At 46.0% G+C, this 17744-nt stretch overlaps 10 non-coding genes across 10 annotated transcripts; all 10 read right to left on the bottom strand.

Moving 5' to 3' along the window:
• Positions 1–1701: 1701 nt before the first annotated feature.
• On the bottom strand, positions 1702–1774 carry TRNAV-UAC (transfer RNA valine (anticodon UAC)). The gene has a single exon. It is a non-coding gene; the product is annotated as a tRNA-Val (tRNA).
• Positions 1775–2184: 410 nt separating this feature from the next.
• On the bottom strand, positions 2185–2257 carry TRNAV-UAC (transfer RNA valine (anticodon UAC)). Its single transcript has one exon. It is a non-coding gene; the product is annotated as a tRNA-Val (tRNA).
• Positions 2258–2679: 422 nt separating this feature from the next.
• Positions 2680–2752, bottom strand: TRNAV-UAC (transfer RNA valine (anticodon UAC)). The gene has a single exon. It is a non-coding gene; the product is annotated as a tRNA-Val (tRNA).
• Positions 2753–3756: 1004 nt separating this feature from the next.
• Positions 3757–3829, bottom strand: TRNAV-UAC (transfer RNA valine (anticodon UAC)). The gene has a single exon. It is a non-coding gene; the product is annotated as a tRNA-Val (tRNA).
• Positions 3830–4252: 423 nt separating this feature from the next.
• Positions 4253–4325, bottom strand: TRNAV-UAC (transfer RNA valine (anticodon UAC)). The gene has a single exon. It is a non-coding gene; the product is annotated as a tRNA-Val (tRNA).
• Positions 4326–5242: 917 nt separating this feature from the next.
• TRNAV-UAC (transfer RNA valine (anticodon UAC)) lies at positions 5243–5315 on the bottom strand. Its single transcript has one exon. It is a non-coding gene; the product is annotated as a tRNA-Val (tRNA).
• A 421-nt stretch (positions 5316–5736) lies between these two features.
• On the bottom strand, positions 5737–5809 carry TRNAV-UAC (transfer RNA valine (anticodon UAC)). The gene has a single exon. It is a non-coding gene; the product is annotated as a tRNA-Val (tRNA).
• A 1413-nt stretch (positions 5810–7222) lies between these two features.
• On the bottom strand, positions 7223–7295 carry TRNAV-UAC (transfer RNA valine (anticodon UAC)). The gene has a single exon. It is a non-coding gene; the product is annotated as a tRNA-Val (tRNA).
• Positions 7296–10193: 2898 nt separating this feature from the next.
• Positions 10194–10266, bottom strand: TRNAV-UAC (transfer RNA valine (anticodon UAC)). The gene has a single exon. It is a non-coding gene; the product is annotated as a tRNA-Val (tRNA).
• Positions 10267–12668: 2402 nt separating this feature from the next.
• On the bottom strand, positions 12669–12741 carry TRNAV-UAC (transfer RNA valine (anticodon UAC)). Its single transcript has one exon. It is a non-coding gene; the product is annotated as a tRNA-Val (tRNA).
• Between the last annotated feature and the right edge of the window lie 5003 nt (positions 12742–17744).

Raw genomic sequence — 17744 nt, 5'->3', positions numbered from 1 at the left:
CAGCACCATATCGCTGGGACAGGTGAGTATGTTGGGGGGCCCCATACACTTTTTTGCTGTGGGGCCCCATGAATCCTAGTTACGCCCCTGAATGTGTGTATGAGTAATAGAAAAGATGTATGAAAGGGTTCTCAGAAAGTGCTTGTGATTTAACCACATTTGCATATATTGTAGAGGGTTATAGTGTGAAAGTGTGCTATGTAACGTAGAGTATTAAAAAAATTACAAGTAAAATAATTATTCTACAAAGAGTATTAAAAAATGCAGGTATGACTGATAGTAAAAATCTATGGCAGGTAATATGTCGGTCATAATTTTGCTCTGAGAAGAGAGACCACGATATTACTAAAAGGAAAGGGGCACTTTGTGAGTTTCATTGTTGGCATTTTTGAGCTTTTCCCAGACCTATCATGATCCTTAGTCGTGTAACGTGTCTGGTTTTGTAGAGTAATTACAGCTCATCCAAACAATTCCATGTCCCTCTAAAACATTGTGGTCCTTGCTTAATTGGTATAGGTTAGGTACATATTTAGCACGTGCTATGTGTGTTTTTGACAATCTATATCTATGCGTATACTTACTTATCCTAGTCGGGTCACCCTATGGATTTTAAATCTAAAATTAAGCGTTATACTCTTAGTTTAGGGGGTCTATTTTTGAAAAACCTTACACTTGGGAGGTTCATACTGTTTAAAAGCATAAAAGAGAGGTTGAGGAAGGTATTGCAGGATGGCAGCATATGGGAATTTGACTGTTTGCATTTTACAAAAAGAACAAGCAGAAAAATGTTAAATTGTCAAATTTTTGGAGAGGGTCAGGCAGGCTGAAGGGGAGGAGGAGGCCTGTGAACACAATAACTCCACAGAGTTATTGTGTTCAAAATGAGTAAAACAGTCCTTTTCTTATATGCTGCCATTCTTCAGTACTAAGTTTTTAGGATTATAAATGTGTGTATGAGTAATTGAAAAGATGTATGAAAGGGTTGTCAGAAAGTGCTTGTGATTTAACCACATTTGCATATATTGTAGAGGGTTATAGTGTGAAAGTGTGCTATGTAACGTAGAGTATAAAAAAAATTGCAAGTAAAATAACTATTCTACAAAGAGTATTAAAAAATGTAGAATGACTGATAGTAAAAATCTACGGCAGGTAATATGTTGGTCATAATTTTGCTCTGACAAGTGGGACCAAGATATTGCTAAAAGGAAAGGGGCACTTTATGAGTTTAATTGTTGGGCATTTTTGAGCTTTTCCCAGACCTATCATGATCCTTAGTCGTGTAATGTGTCTGGTTTTGTAGAGTAATTACAGCTCATCCAAACAATTCCATGTCCCTGTAAAACATTGTGGTCCTTGCTTAATTGGTATAGGTTAGGTACATGTTTAGCACATGCAATGTGTGTTTTTGACATGATGGTCACTACACTATGATTAAGACCATGAAGAACCATCCATGAGAGGAGCACTACCGATCAGCTCTAGAGCTCTGAGATTTGGGGGCACAGCTGCGATCGTTCACACTCAAGAAGGGGGTAATACCCTTCCATCAAAAAGCCAAGATGAGAGTGCATCAGAAAGCCACAGACCCATCACGTGGATTTTCTTCCTGTGCTGACTATGGCCTTGCAATATTTTTATCCTGCTTGTAATCTTGGGCTTAATTTTATGGTAAAGTAACCTCTTTCAAAAACATTCCTCTTGTGGTTTCACTGGGGATTGAACCCAGGACCTTCTGCGTGTAAAACAGATGTGATGACCACTACACCATAAAACCCCTGAAAATATACTACTAGTTTACATGGTCCAATCGGGTTCTGTAACATTTAAACTCTAAAGTTTATGGTTTCACTTAGGATTAAGCCCAGGACCGTCTGCATGTGAACAAGACATGATGGTCACTACACTATGATTAAGACCATGAAAAACCATCCATGAGAGGAGCACTACCGATCAGCAACAACTAGAGCTCTGAGATTTGGGGGCACGGCTGGGACCTCTCAGACTCAAGGCGGGAGTAATACCCTTCCATCAAAAAGCCAAGACGAGAGTGCATCAGAAAGCCACAGATGCATCACGTGGATTTTCTTCCTGTGCTGACTATGGCCTTGCAATATTTTTATCTTGCTTGTAATCTTGGGCTTTATTTTATGGTTAAAGTAACCTCTTTCAAAAACATTCTTCCTATGGTTTCACTGGGGATTGAACCCAGGACCTTCTGCGTGTAAAGCAGACGTGATGACCACTACACTATGAAACCCCTGAAAATCCACTGCCAGTTCACATGGTCCAATCGGGTTCGGTTACATTTAAAGTCTTTGAAAAAGTTTAAAGTTTATGGTTTCACTTAGGATTAAGCCCAGGACTGTCTGCATGTAAACCAGACATGATGGTCACTACACTATGATTAAGACCATGAAGAACCATTCATGATAGGAGCACTACCGATCAGCAACAACTAGAGGTCTGAGATTTGGATGCACGGCTGGGACCTCTCAGACTCAAGGCGGGGGTAATACCCTTCCATCAAAAAGCCAAGACAAGAGTGCATCAGAAAGCCACAGATGCATCACGTGGATTTTCTTCCTGTGCTGACTATGGCCTTGCAATATTTTTATCTTGCTTGTAATCTTGGGCTTTATTTTATGGTTAAAGTAACCTCTTTCAAAAACATTCTTCCTATGGTTTCACTGGGGATTGAACCCAGGACCTTCTGCGTGTAAAGCAGACGTGATGACCACTACACTATGAAACCTCTGAAAACGTGCTGCCAGTTCACATGGTCGAATCGGGTTCTGTTACATTTAAACTCTTTGAAAAAGATGACCACTACACTATGAAACCCCTGAAAATCCACTGCCAGTTCACATGGTCCAATCGGGTTCTGTTACATTTAAACTCTGAAAAAGTTTAAAGTTTATGGTTTCACTTAGGATTAAGCCCAGGACTGTCTGCATGTAAACCAGACATGATGGTCACTACACTATGATTTAGACCATGAAGAACCATCCATGAGAGGAGCACTACCGATCAGCAACAACTAGAGGTCTGAGATTTGGGGGCACGGCTGGGACCTTTCACACTCAAGGTGGGGGTAATACCCTTCCATCAAAAAGCCAAGACGAGAGTGCATCAGAAAGCCACAGATGCATCACGTGGATTTTCTTCCTGTGCTGACTATGGCCTTGCAATATTTTTATCTTGCTTGTAATCTTGGGCTTTATTTTATGGTTAAAGTAACCTCTTTCAAAAACATTCTTCCTATGATTTCACTGGGGATTGAACCCAGGACCTTATGCGTGTAAAGCAGACGTGATGACCTCTACACTATGAAAACCCTGAAAATCCACTGCCAGTTCACATGGTCCAATCGGGTTCTGTTACATTTAAACTCTTTGAAAAAGTTTAAAGTTTATGGTTTCACTTAGGATTAAGCCCAGGACTGTCTGCATGTAAACCAGACATGATGGTCAGTACACTATGATTAAGACCATGAAGAACCATCCATGAGAGGAGCACTACCGATCAGCAACAACTAGAGGTCTGAGATTTGGGTGCACGGCTGGGACCTCTCAGACTCAAGGCGGGGGTAATACCCTTCCATCAAAAAGCCAAGACGAGAGTGCACCAGAAAGCCACAGATGCATCAAGTGGATTTTCGTCCTGTGCTGACTATGGCCTTGCAATATTTTTATCTTGCTTGTAATCTTGGGCTTTATTTTATGGTTAAAGTAACCTCTTTCAAAAACATTCTTCCTATGGTTTCACTGGGGATTGAACCCAGGACCTTCTGCGTGTAAAGCAGACATGATGACCACTACACTATGAAACCTCTGAAAACGTGCTGCCAGTTAACATGGTCCAATCGGGTTCTGTTACATTTAAACTCTTTGAAAAAGTTTAAAGTTCATGGTTTCACTTAGGATTAAGCCCAGGACTGTCTGCATGTAAACCAGACATGATGGTCAGTACACTATGATTAAGACCATGAAGAACCATCCATGAGAGGAGCACTACCGATCAGCAACAACTAGAGGTCTGAGATTTGGGTGCACGGCTGGGACCTCTCAGACTCAAGGCGGGGGTAATACCCTTCCATCAAAAAGCCAAGACGAGAGTGCATCAGAAAGCCACAGATGCATCAAGTGGATTTTTCGTCCTGTGCTGACTATGGCCTTGCAATGTTTTTATCTTGCTTGTAATCTTGGGCTTTATTTTATGGTTAAAGTAACCTCTTTCAAAAACATTCTTCCTATGGTTTCACTGGGGATTGAACCCAGGACCTTCTGCGTGTAAAGCAGACGTGATGACCACTACACTATGAAACCTCTGAAAACGTGCTGCCAGTTCACATGGTCGAATCGGGTTCTGTTACATTTAAACTCTTTGAAAAAGTTTAAAGTTTATGGTTTCACTTAGGATTAAGCCCAGGACTGTCTGCATGTAAACCAGACATGATGGTCACTACACTATGATTAAGACCATGAAGAACCATCCATGAGAGGAGCACTACCGATCAGCAACAACTAGAGGTCTGAGATTTGGGGGCACGGCTGGGACCTTTCACACTCAAGGTGGGGGTAATACCCTTCCATTAAAAAGCCAAGACGAGAGTGCATCAGAAAGCCACAGATGCATCACATGGATTTTCTTCCTGTGCTGACTATGGCCTTGCAATATTTTTATCTTGCTTGTAATCTTGGGCTTTATTTTATGGTTAAAGTAACCTCTTTCAAAAACATTCTTCCTATGGTTTCACTGGAGATTGAACCCAGGACCTTCTGCGTGTAAAGCAGACATGATGACCGCTACACTATGAAACCTCTGAAAACGTGCTGCCAGTTAACATGGTCCAATCGGGTTCTGTTACATTTAAACTCTTTGAAAAAGTTTAAAGTTTATGGTTTCACTTAGGATTAAGCCCAGGACTGTCTGCATGTAAACCAGACATGATGGTCACTACACTATGATTAAGACCATGAAGAACCATCCATGAGAGGAGCACTACCGATCAGTAACAACTAGAGGTCTGAGATTTGGGTGCACGGCTGGGACCTCTCAGACTCAAGGCGGGGGTAATACCCTTCCATCAAAAAGCTAAGACGAGAGTGCATCAGAAAGCCACAGATGCATCACGTGGATTTTCTTCCTGTGCTGACTATGGCCTTTCAATATTTTTATCTTCCTTGTAATCTTGGGCTTTATTTTATGGTTAAAGTAACCTCTTTCAAAAACTTTCATCCAATGGTTTCACTGGGGATTGAACCCAGGACCTTCTGCGTGTAAAGCAGACGTGATGACCACTACACTATGAAACCCCTGAAAACGTGCTGCCAGTTAACATGGTCCAATCGGGTTCTGTTACATTTAAACTCTTTTAAAAAGTTTAAAGTTTATGGTTTCACTTAGGATTAAGCCCAGGACTGTCTGCATGTAAACCAGACATGATGGTCAGTACACTATGATTAAGACCATGAAGAACCATCCATGAGAGGAGCACTACCGATCAGCAACAACTAGAGGTCTGAGATTTGGGTGCACTTCTGGGACCTCTCAGACTCAAGGCGGGGGTAATACCCTTCCATCAAAAAGCCAAGACGAGAGTGCATCAGAAAGCCACAGATGCATCAAGTGGATTTTCGTCCTGTGCTGACTATGGCCTTGCAATATTTTTATCTTGCTTGTAATCTTGGGCTTTATTTTATGGTAAAGTAACCTCTTTCAAAAACATTCTTCCTATGGTTTCACTGGGGATTGAACCCAGGACCTTCTGCGTGTAAAGCAGACGTGATGACCACTACACTATGAAACCTCTGAAAACGTGCTGCCAGTTAACATGGTCCAATGGGGTTCTGTTACATTTAAACTCTTTGAAAAAGTTTAAAGTTTATGGTTTCACTTAGGATTAAGCCCAGGACTGTCTGCATGTAAACCAGACATGATGGTCACTACACTATGATTAAGACCATGAAGAACCATCCATGAGAGGAGCACTACCGATCAGCAACAACTAGAGGTCTGAGATTTGGGGGCACGGCTGGGACCTTTCACACTCAAGGTGGGGGTAATACCCTTCCATTAAAAAGCCAAGACGAGAGTGCATCAGAAAGCCACAGATGCATCACATGGATTTTCTTCCTGTGCTGACTATGGCCTTGCAATATTTTTATCTTGCTTGTAATCTTGGGCTTTATTTTATGGTTAAAGTAACCTCTTTCAAAAACATTCTTCCTATGGTTTCACTGGAGATTGAACCCAGGACCTTCTGCGTGTAAAGCAGACATGATGACCACTACACTATGAAACCCCTGAAAATCCACTGCCAGTTCACATGGTCCAATCGGGTTCTGTTACATTTAAACTCTTTGAAAAAGTTTAAAGTTTATGGTTTCACTTAGGATTAAGCCCAGGACTGTCTGCATGTAAACCAGACATGATGGTCAGTACACTATGATTAAGACCATGAAGAACCATCCATGAGAGTAGCACTACCGATCAGCAACAACTAGAGGTCTGAGATTTGGGTGCACGGCTGGGACCTCTCAGACTCAAGGCGGGGGTAATACCCTTCCATCAAAAAGCTAAGACGAGAGTGCATCAGAAAGCCACAGATGCATCACGTGGATTTTCTTCCTGTGCTGACTATGGCCTTGCAATATTTTTATCTTGCTTGTAATCTTGGGCTTTATTTTATGGTTAAAGTAACCTCTTTCAAAAACATTCTTCCTATGGTTTCACTGGAGATTGAACCCAGGACCTTCTGCGTGTAAAGCAGACATGATGACCGCTACACTATGAAACCACTGAAAACGTGCTGCCAGTTAACATGGTCCAATCGGGTTCTGTTACATTTAAACTCTTTGAAAAAGTTTAAAGTTTATGGTTTCACTTAGGATTAAGCCCAGGACTGTCTGCATGTAAACCAGACATGATGGTCACTACACTATTGATTAAGACCATGAAGAACCATCCATGAGAGGAGCACTACCGATCAGTAACAACTAGAGGTCTGAGATTTGGGTGCACGGCTGGGACCTCTCAGACTCAAGGCGGGGGTAATACCCTTCCATCAAAAAGCCAAGACGAGAGTGCATCAGAAAGCCACAGATGCATCAAGTGGATTTTCGTCCTGTGCTGACTATGGCCTTGCAATATTTTTATCTTGCTTGTAATCTTGGGCTTTATTTTATGGTTAAAGTAACCTCTTTCAAAAACATTCTTCCTATGGTTTCACTGGGGATTGAACCCAGGACCTTCTGCGTGTAAAGCAGACGTGATGACCACTACACTATGAAACCTCTGAAAACGTGCTGCCAGTTAACATGGTCCAATCGGGTTCTGTTACATTTAAACTCTTTGAAAAAGTTTAAAGTTTATGGTTTCACTTAGGATTAAGCCCAGGACTGTCTGCATGTAAACCAGACATGATGGTCACTACACTATGATTAAGACCATGAAGAACCATCCATGAGAGGAGCACTACCGATCAGCAACAACTAGAGGTCTGAGATTTGGGGGCACGGCTGGGACCTTTCACACTCAAGGTGGGGGTAATACCCTTCCATTAAAAAGCCAAGACGAGAGTGCATCAGAAAGCCACAGATGCATCACATGGATTTTCTTCCTGTGCTGACTATGGCCTTGCAATATTTTTATCTTGCTTGTAATCTTGGGCTTTATTTTATGGTTAAAGTAACCTCTTTCAAAAACATTCTTCCTATAGTTTCACTGGAGATTGAACCCAGGACCTTCTGCGTGTAAAGCAGACATGATGACCACTACACTATGAAACCCCTGAAAATCCACTGCCAGTTCACATGGTCCAATCGGGTTCTGTTACATTTAAACTCTTTGAAAAAGTTTAAAGTTTATGGTTTCACTTAGGATTAAGCCCAGGACTGTCTGCATGTAAACCAGACATGATGGTCAGTACACTATGATTAAGACCATGAAGAACCATCCATGAGAGTAGCACTGCCGATCAGCAACAACTAGAGGTCTGAGATTTGGGTGCACGGCTGGGACCTCTCAGACTCAAGGCGGGGGTAATACCCTTCCATCAAAAAGCCAAGACGAGAGTGCATCAGAAAGCCACAGATGCATCAAGTGGATTTTCGTCCTGTGCTGACTATGGCCTTGCAATATTTTTATCTTGCTTGTAATCTTGGGCTTTATTTTATCGTTCAAGTAACCTCTTTCAAAAACATTCTTCCTATGGTTTTTACTGGGGATTGAACCCAGGACCTTCTGCGTGTAAAGCAGACGTGATGACCACTACACTATGAAACCTCTGAAAATGTGCTGCCAGTTCACATGGTCGAATCGGGTTCTGTTACATTTAGACTCTTTGAAAAAGTTTAAAGTTTATGGTTTCACTTAGGATTAAGCCCAGGACTGTCTGCATGTAAACCAGACATGATGGTCACTACACTATGATTAAGACCATGAAGAACCATCCATGAGAGGAGCACTACCGATCAGCAACAACTAGAGGTCTGAGATTTGGGGGCACAGCTGGGACCTTTCACACTCAAGGTGGGGGTAATACCCTTCCATTAAAAAGCCAAGACGAGAGTGCATCAGAAAGCCACAGATGCATCACATGGATTTTCTTCCTGTGCTGACTATGGCCTTGCAATATTTTTATCTTGCTTGTAATTTTGGGCTTTATTTTATGGTTAAAGTAACCTCTTTCAAAAACATTCTTCTTATGGTTTCACTGGAGATTGAACCCAGGACCTTCTGCGTGTAAAGCAGACATGATGACCACTACACTATGAAACCCCTGAAAATCCACTGCCAGTTCACATGGTCCAATCGGGTTCTGTTACATTTAAACTCTTTGAAAAAGTTTAAAGTTTATGGTTTCACTTAGGATTAAGCCCAGGACTGTCTGCATGTAAACCAGACATGATGGTCAGTACACTATGATTAAGACCATGAAGAACCATCCATGAGAGGAGCACTACCGATCAGCAACAACTAGAGGTCTGAGATTTAGGTGCACGGCTAGGACCTCTCAGACTCAAGGCGGGGGTAATACCCTTCCATCAAAAAGCCAAGACGAGAGTGCATCAGAAAGCCACAGATGCATCACATGGATTTTCTTCCTGTGCTGACTATGGCCTTGCATTATTTTTATCTTGCTTGTAATCTTGGGCTTTATTTTATGGTTAAAGTAACCTCTTTCAAAAACACTCTTAATATGGTTTAACTGGGGATTGAACCCAGGACCTTCTACGTGTAAAGCAGACATGATGACCACTACACTATAAAACCCCTGAAATCGTGCTGCCAGTTAACATGGTCCAATCGGGTTCTGTTACATTTAAACTCTTTGAAAAAGTTTAAAGTTTATGGTTTCACTTAGGATTAAGCCCAGGACTGTCTGCATGTAAACCAGACATGATGGTCACTACACTATGATTAAGACCATGAAGAACCATCCATGAGAGGAGCACTACCGATCAGCAACAACTAGAGGTCTGAGATTTGGGGGCACGGCTGGGACCTTTCACACTCAAGGTGGGGGTAATACCCTTCCATTAAAAAGCCAAGACGAGAGTGCATCAGAAAGCCACAGATGCATCACATGGATTTTCTTCCTGTGCTGACTATGGCCTTGCAATATTTTTATCTTGCTTGTAATCTTGGGCTTTATTTTATGGTTAAAGTAACCTCTTTCAAAAACATTCTTCCTATGGTTTCAATGGAGATTGAACCCAGGACCTTCTGCGTGTAAAGCAGACATGATGACCACTACACTATGAAACCCCTGAAAATCCACTGCCAGTTCACATGGTCCAATCGGGTTCTGTTACATTTAAACTCTTTGAAAAAGTTTAAAGTTTATGGTTTCACTTAGGATTAAGCCCAGGACTGTCTGCATGTAAACAAGACATGATGGTCAGTACACTATGATTAAGACCATGAAGAACCATCCATGAGAGGAGCACTACCGATCAGCAACAACTAGAGGTCTGAGATTTGGGTGCACGGCTGGGACCTCTCAGACTCAAGGCGGGGGTAATACCCTTCCATCAAAAAGCCAAGACGAGAGTGCATCAGAAAGCCACAGATGCATCAATTGGATTTTCGTCCTGTGCTGACTATGGCCTTGCAATATTTTTATCTTGCTTGTAATCTTGGGCTTTATTTTATGGTTCAAGTAACCTCTTTCAAAAACATTCTTCCAATGGTTTCACTGGGGATTGAACCCAGGACCTTCTGCGTGTAAAGCAGACGTGATGACCACTACACTATGAAACCTCTGAAAACGTGCTGCCAGTTCACATGGTCGAATCGGGTTCTGTTACATTTAAACTCTTTGAAAAAGTTTAAAGTTTATGGTTTTACTTAGGATTAAGCCCAGGACTGTCTGCATGTAAACCAGACATGATGGTCACTACACTATGATTAAGACCATGAAGAACCATCCATGAGAGGAGCACTACTGATCAGCAACAACTAGAGGTCTGAGATTTGGGGGCACGGCTGGGACCTTTCACACTCAAGGTGGGGGTAATACCCTTCCATTAAAAAGCCAAGACGAGAGTGCATCAGAAAGCCACAGATGCATCACATGGATTTTCTTCCTGTGCTGACTATGGCCTTGCAATATTTTTATCTTGCTTGTAATCTTGGGCTTTATTTTATGGTTAAAGTAACCTCTTTCAAAAACATACTTCCTATGGTTTCACTGGAGATTGAACCCAGGACCTTCTGCGTGTAAAGCAGACATGATGACCACTACACTATGAAACCCCTGAAAATACACTGCCAGTTCACATGGTCCAATCGGGTTCTGTTACATTTAAACTCTTTGAAAAAGTTTAAAATTTATGTTTTCACTTAGGATTAAGCCCAGGACTGTCTGCATGTAAACCAGACATGATGGTCACTACACTATGATTAAGACCATGAAGAACCATCCATGAGAGGAGCACTACCGATCAGCAACAACTAGAGGTCTGAGATTTGGGGGTACGGCTGGGACCTTTCACACTCAAGGTGGGGGTAATACCCTTCCATTAAAAAGCCAAGACGAGAGTGCATCAGAAAGCCACAGATGAATCACATGGATTTTCTTCCTGTGCTGACTACCGCCTTTCAATATTTTTATCTTGCTTGTAATCTTGGGCTTTATTTTATGGTTAAAGTAACCTCTTTCAAAAACATTCTTCCTATGGTTTCACTGGGCATTGAACCCAGGACCTTCTGCGTGTAAAGCAGACGTGATGACCACTACACTAAGAAACACCTGAAAATCCACTGCCAGTTCACATGGTCCAATCGGGTTCTGTTACATTTAAACTCTTTGAAAAAGTTTAAAGTTTATGGTTTCACTTAGGATTAAGCCCAGGACTGTCTGCATGTAAACCAGACATGATGGTCACTACACTATGATTAAGACCATGAAGAACCATCCATGAGAGGAGCACTACCGATCAGCAACAACTAGAGGTCTGAGATTTGGGGGCACGGCTGGGACCTTTAACACTCAAGGTTGGGGTAATACCCTTCCATTAAAAAGCCAAGACGAGAGTGCATCAGAAAGCCACAGATGCATCACATGGATTTTCTTCCTGTGCTGACTATGGCCTTGCAATATTTTTATCTTGCTTGTAATCTTGGGCTTTATTTTATGGTTAAAGTAACCTCTTTCAAAAACATTCTTCCAATGGTTTCACTGGGGATTGAACCCAGGACCTTCTGCGTGTAAAGCAGACGTGATGACCACTACACTATGCACTCCCTGAAAATACACTGCCAGTTCACATGGTCCAATCGGGTTCTGTTACATTTAAACTCTTTGAAAAAGTTTAAAGTTTATGGTTTCACTTAGGGTTAAGCCCAGGACTGTCTGCATGTAAACCAGACATGATGGTCACTACACTATGATTAAGACCATGAAGAACCATCCATGAGAGGAGCACTACCGATCAGCAACAACTAGAGGTCTGAGATTTGGGGGCACGGCTGGGACCTTTCACACTCAAGGTGGGGGTAATACCCTTCCATTAAAAAGCCAAGACGAGAGTGCATCAGAAAGCCACAGATGCATCACATGGATTTTCTTCCTGTGCTGACTATGGCCTTTCAATATTTTTATCTTGCTTGTAATCTTGGGCTTTATTTTATGGTTAAAGTAACCTCTTTCAAAAACATTCTTCCTATGGTTTCACTGGAGATTGAACCCAGGACCTTCTGCGTGTAAAGCAGACGTGATGACCACTACACTATGAAACACCTGAAAATCCACTGCCAGTTCACATGGTCCAATCGGGTTCTGTTACATTTAAACTCTTTGAAAAAGTTTAAAGTTTATGGTTTCACTTAGGATTAAGCCCAGGACTGTCTGCATGTAAACCAGACATGATGGTCACTACACTATGATTAAGACCATGAAGAACCATCCATGAGAGGAGCACTACCGATCAGCAACAACTAGAGGTCTGAGATTTGGGGGCACGGCTGGGACCTTTAACACTCAAGGTGGGGGTAATACCCTTCCATCAAAAAGCCAAGACGAGAGTGCATCAGAAAGCCACAGATGCATCACGTGGATTTTCTTCCTGTGCTGACTATGGCCTTGCAATATTTTTATCTTGCTTGCAATCTTGGGCTTTATTTTATGGTTAAAGTAACCTCTTTCAAAAACATTCTTCCTATGGTTTCACTGGGGATTGAACCCAGGACCTTCTGCGTGTAAAGCAGACGTGATGACCACTACACTATGCAACCCCTTAAATCGTGCTGCCAGTTAACATGGTCCAATCGGGTTCTGTTACATTTAAACTCTTTGAAAAAGTTTAAAGTTTATGGTTTCAATTAGGATTAAGCCCAGGACTGTCTGCATGTAAACCAGACATGATGGTCACTACACTATGATTAAGACCATGAAGAACCATCCATGAGAGGAGCACTACCGATCAGCAACAACTAGAGGTCTGAGATTTGGGGGTACGGCTGGGACCTTTCACACTCAAGGTTGGGGTAATACCCTTCCATTAAAAAGCCAAGACGAGAGTGCATCAGAAAGCCACAGATGCATCACATGGATTTTCTTCCTGTGCTGACTATGGCCTTGCAATATTTTTATCTTGCTTGTAATCTTGGGCTTTATTTTATGGTTAAAGTAACCTCTTTCAAAAACATTCTTCCTATGGTTTCACTGGGGATTGAACCCAGGACCTTCTGCGTGTAAAGCAGACGTGATGACCACTACACTATGCACTCCCTGAAAATACACTGCCAGTTCACATGGTCCAATCGGGTTCTGTTACATTTAAAGTCTTTGAAAAAGTTTAAAGTTTATGGTTTAACTTAGGATTAAGCCCAGGACTGTCTGCATGTAAACCAGACATGATGGTCACTACACTATGATTAAGACCATGAAGAACCATCCATGAGAGGAGCACTACCGATCAGCAACAACTAGAGTTCTGAGATTTGGGGCACGGCTGGGACCTTTCACGCTCAAGGTGGGGGTAATACCCTTCCATTAAAAAGCCAAGACGAGAGTGCATCAGAAAGCCACAGATGCATCACGTGGATTTTCTTCCTGTGCTGACTATGGCCTTTCAATATTTTTATCTTGCTTGTAATCTTGGGCTTTATTTTATGGTTAAAGTAACCTCTTTCAAAAACATACTTCCTATGGTTTCACTGGAGATTGAACCCAGGACCTTCTGCGTGTAAAGCAGACATGATGACCACTACACTATGAAACCCCTGAAAATACACTGCCAGTTCACATGGTCCAATCGGGTTCTGTTACATTTAAACTCTTTGAAAAAGTTTAAAGTTTATGGTTTCAATTAGGATTAAGCCCAGGACTGTCTGCATGTAAACCAGACATGATGGTCACTACACTATGATTAAGACCATGAAGAACCATCCATGAGAGGAGCACTACCGATCAGCAACAACTAGAGGTCTGAGATTTGGGGGTACGGCTGGGACCTTTCACACTCAAGGTGGGGGTAATACCCTTCCATTAAAAAGCCAAGACGAGAGTGCATCAGAAAGCCACAGATGAATCACATGGATTTTCTTCCTGTGCTGACTATGGCCTTTCAATATTTTTATCTTGCTTGTAATCTTGGGCTTTATTTTATGGTTAAAGTAACCTCTTTCAAAAACATTCTTCCTATGGTTTCACTGGGGATTGAACCCAGGACCTTCTGCGTGTAAAGCAGACGTGTTGACCACTACACTATGAAACACCTGAAAATCCACTGCCAGTTCACATGGTCCAATCGGGTTCTGTTACATTTAAACTCTTTGAAAAAGTTTAAAATTTATGGTTTCACTTAGGATTAAGCCCAGGACTGTCTGCATGTAAACCAGACATGATGGTCAGGGCCGCCGATAGGGCAGTACAACCGGTACTGCCGTATGGGGCCCGGACCCTTAAGAGACATGGGGGGGGGCCCGGCGGGCCCGCCGCCTCCCGCCCGACCGCTACCTCCCCACCCCGACCGCTACCCCCCCACCCCGACCGCTACGCTAGGGGTGCCCGCACGGCCCCCCTTGCCACCTGGGGGGGGGGGTTGTGCCGCTTCGGTCCGGTGAGCTTCCGGCACACGCTGCCTCTATCACTGGCCGGAAGCTCACAGCTGCAGCCCTGCGGTCCTTCTCTCCTGCTCGGCAGCGGCGCACGTGACGTCATCGCGCCCAGCAGGAGAGAAGTTCCTGGACCGCGGGGCTGCAGCTGTGAGCTTCCGGCCAGTGATAGAGGCAGCGTGTGCCGGAAGCTCACCGGACCAAAGCTGCATGGGAAGGGGGGACCTGCCTCACCTGCCTCTGCTCCCTCACCTGCCTCTGCTCCCTCTGCTCCCCTGGCTCCCCCGGCCGCTCCCTCTTCCCCCAGCCTCTCTTCCTGTACCCCCCCCCTCCAGCCTCTCTTCCTGTACCCCCCCCTCCAGCCTCTCTTCCTGTACCCCCCCCCTCCAGCCTCTCCTCCTGTACCCCCTTCCAGCCTCTCCTCCTGTACCCCCCTCCTGTACCCCCCCTCCAGCCTCTCCTCCTGCACCCCCTTCCAGTCTCTCCTCCTGTACCCCCTTCCTGCCTCTCCTCCTGTACCCCCCCTCCAGCCTCTCCTCCTGTACCCCCCCTCCAGCCTCTCCTCCTGTACCCCCCCTCCAGCCTCTCCTCCTGTACCCCCCCTCCAGCCTCTCCTCCTGTACCCCCCCTCCAGCCTCTCCTCCTGTACCCCCCCTCCAGCCTCTCCTCCTGTACCCCCCCTCCAGCCTCTCCTCCTGTACCCCCCCTCCAGCCTCTCCTCCTGTACCCCCCCCTCCAGCCTCTCCTCTTGTACCCCCCTCCAGCCTCTCCTCTTGTACCCCCCCTCCAGCCTCTCCTCTTGTACCCCCCCTCCAGCCTCTCCTCTTGTACCCCCTCTCCAGCCTCTCCTCCTGTACCCCCCCTCCAGCCTCTCCTCCTGCACCCCCCAGCCTCTCCTCCTGCAACCCCCAGCCTCTCCTCCTGCACCCCCCAGCCTCTCCCCCAGCCTCTCCTCCTGCACCCCCCAGCCTCTCCCCCAGCCTCTCCTCCTGCACCCCCCAGCCTCTCCTCCTGCACCCCCAGCCTCTCCTCCTGCACCCCACAGCCTCTCCCCCAGCCTCTTCTCCTGCACCCCACAGCCTCTCCTCCTGCACCCCACAGCCTCACCCAGCCTCTTCTCCTGCACCCCTCAGCCTCTCCTCCTGCACCCCACAGCCTCTCCCACAGCCTCTTCTCCTGCACCCCCCGCCTCTCCTCCAGCCTCTCCTCCTGCACCCCACAGCCTCTCCTCCTGCACCCCACAGCCTCTCCTCCTGCACCCCAAAGCCTCTCCTCCTGCACCCCACAACCTCTCCCCCTAGCCTACCCTCCTGCACCCCCAGCCTCTCCCCCAGCCTTTCCGTCAGCACCCCCCAGCCTCTCTGTCAGCACCCCCCAGCCTCTCTGTCAGCACCCCCCAGCCTCTCCTCCTGCCACCCCCTAGCCTCTCCACCAGCACCTCCAGCTGCTCTCCCTGCCCCCCAGCTGCTCCTCCTGCCCCCCATCTTCTCCCCCTGCCCCATCTGCTCCTCCGCCTGTCCCCCATCTTCTCCCCCTGCCACTCCAGCTGCCCAATCTTCTCCCTGCCACCCTAGCTGCCACCTATCTGCTCCCCCTGCCTGCCACCCCAGCTGCTCCTCCTGCCCCCCATCTACTCCCCCTGCCACCCCAGCTGCTGCCCCCGAGCTGATCCCTCTGCCCCACATTGCTCCCTCTGCCCCCCCAGCTGCTCCCCCTGCCCCCATCTACTACCCCTGCCCCTCTCACCCCAGCTGCTCCCCCTGCCCCCCATCTGCTCCTCCTCCTGCCCCCATCTACTCCCCCTGCCCCCAGCTGCTCCCTCTGCCCCCCAGATTCTCCCCCTGCCACCCCTAGTCTGCTCCCCGTCACCCCAGCTGCTCTCCTTCCCCCTGTCACCCCAGCTTCTCCCCTTCACCCCAGCGGCTTCCCCTGGCACACCCATCTGCCTCCCTTCCCCAGTCACCCCAGCTGCCTGCTTGCAGACTAGTTGTGGTCGGAGAAGTCTTCTTGATTGCTGCGCCAGATGGAGAAGAAAGCAAGAAGCGACGGCAATCGGAGAAGACGTCACCGGTGAGTCATTAGTAACTGCACTGTAATCACTTCTATAGTGTGCAGAGCCTGTGTACCATTGGGGTCTAAATGGGTCAGTGTATTGTTTGCAGTAGTGTACTGACACAGCCCCGCAGTCACTACAGTACACTAGCGCAAACTTTTAAACTAGGACCCAACTACAACAGCCGCAGGCACTACAACTCCCAGCATATGCTGAGGGCTGCAGACTGTCAGTAAATGCTGGGAGTTGTAGTGCCTGCAGCTGTTGTAGTTGGGTCCTAGGTGCATTATACACTGGATGCTTTGTAGCATATAAGAATACATAGATCTGTGGGGGCTCAGTGCAGGGAAGTGACCCCAGAACATCACTAATAGGGGACAGAACAAAACCATCTCCCCCTATCCCCTATTAGTGATGTTCTGGGGTCACCTCCCTGCACTGAGCCCCCACAGATCTTTGTATTCTTATATGCCACAAAGCATCCAGTGTATAGGACCCAACTACAACAGCTGCAGGCACTACAACTCCCAGCATGTACTGACAGTCTGCAGCCCTCAGAGTATGCTGGGAGTTGTAGTACAGTTTAGACAGATGTATTGCTGGACCTTCAGGGCTGATGGTTGTCACCCACAGATTGCAGCCACCAGGAGACTCTGCACACAGTGATTTATTATAGGGTTGTCCTCTCAGAGACTACAACTCCCAGCATACCCTGAGAGCTGTATAAATGTAGGGATTTGTCACAGATACAGATGAATTCAGGAAAGGAGCGGGTCAGCATGTCGTGTCTCACTGGTTCTATATTGGTGGCCCCAGGTGCCCCAGTCCGACACTGGACAGAAGCGGCCCCCGAACTAAGACGTCCCCGGCCTCCTTCCTTCCTCCATCACGTCTGTTTGATGAGAATAGCGGGCATCAAGCAGAGCGGCACCCAAGTGCCAGGGTATATACCATGCATGTACAGTAATGGGGGGGGGGGCACCTCAGCGTGCAAAGTGCCTAGGGCAGCATAAACTCTAAATACAGGCCTGGCTGCCGGCACTTCATACCAGCAGCCTATGGGAGGCCGGGCCGTGACCTCTCCGGCAGGCGTGATGACGTCACATGATCACGCCTGCCGGAAGTC

The sequence above is a fragment of the Dendropsophus ebraccatus genome, unplaced genomic scaffold (genome assembly GCF_027789765.1).
Source record: "Dendropsophus ebraccatus isolate aDenEbr1 unplaced genomic scaffold, aDenEbr1.pat pat_scaffold_530_ctg1, whole genome shotgun sequence".
Classification (NCBI taxonomy): Eukaryota; Metazoa; Chordata; class Amphibia; order Anura; family Hylidae; genus Dendropsophus; species Dendropsophus ebraccatus.
The sequence above is the reverse complement of the archived record's forward strand: the minus strand, read 5'-3'. Positions and strand labels throughout refer to the sequence as shown.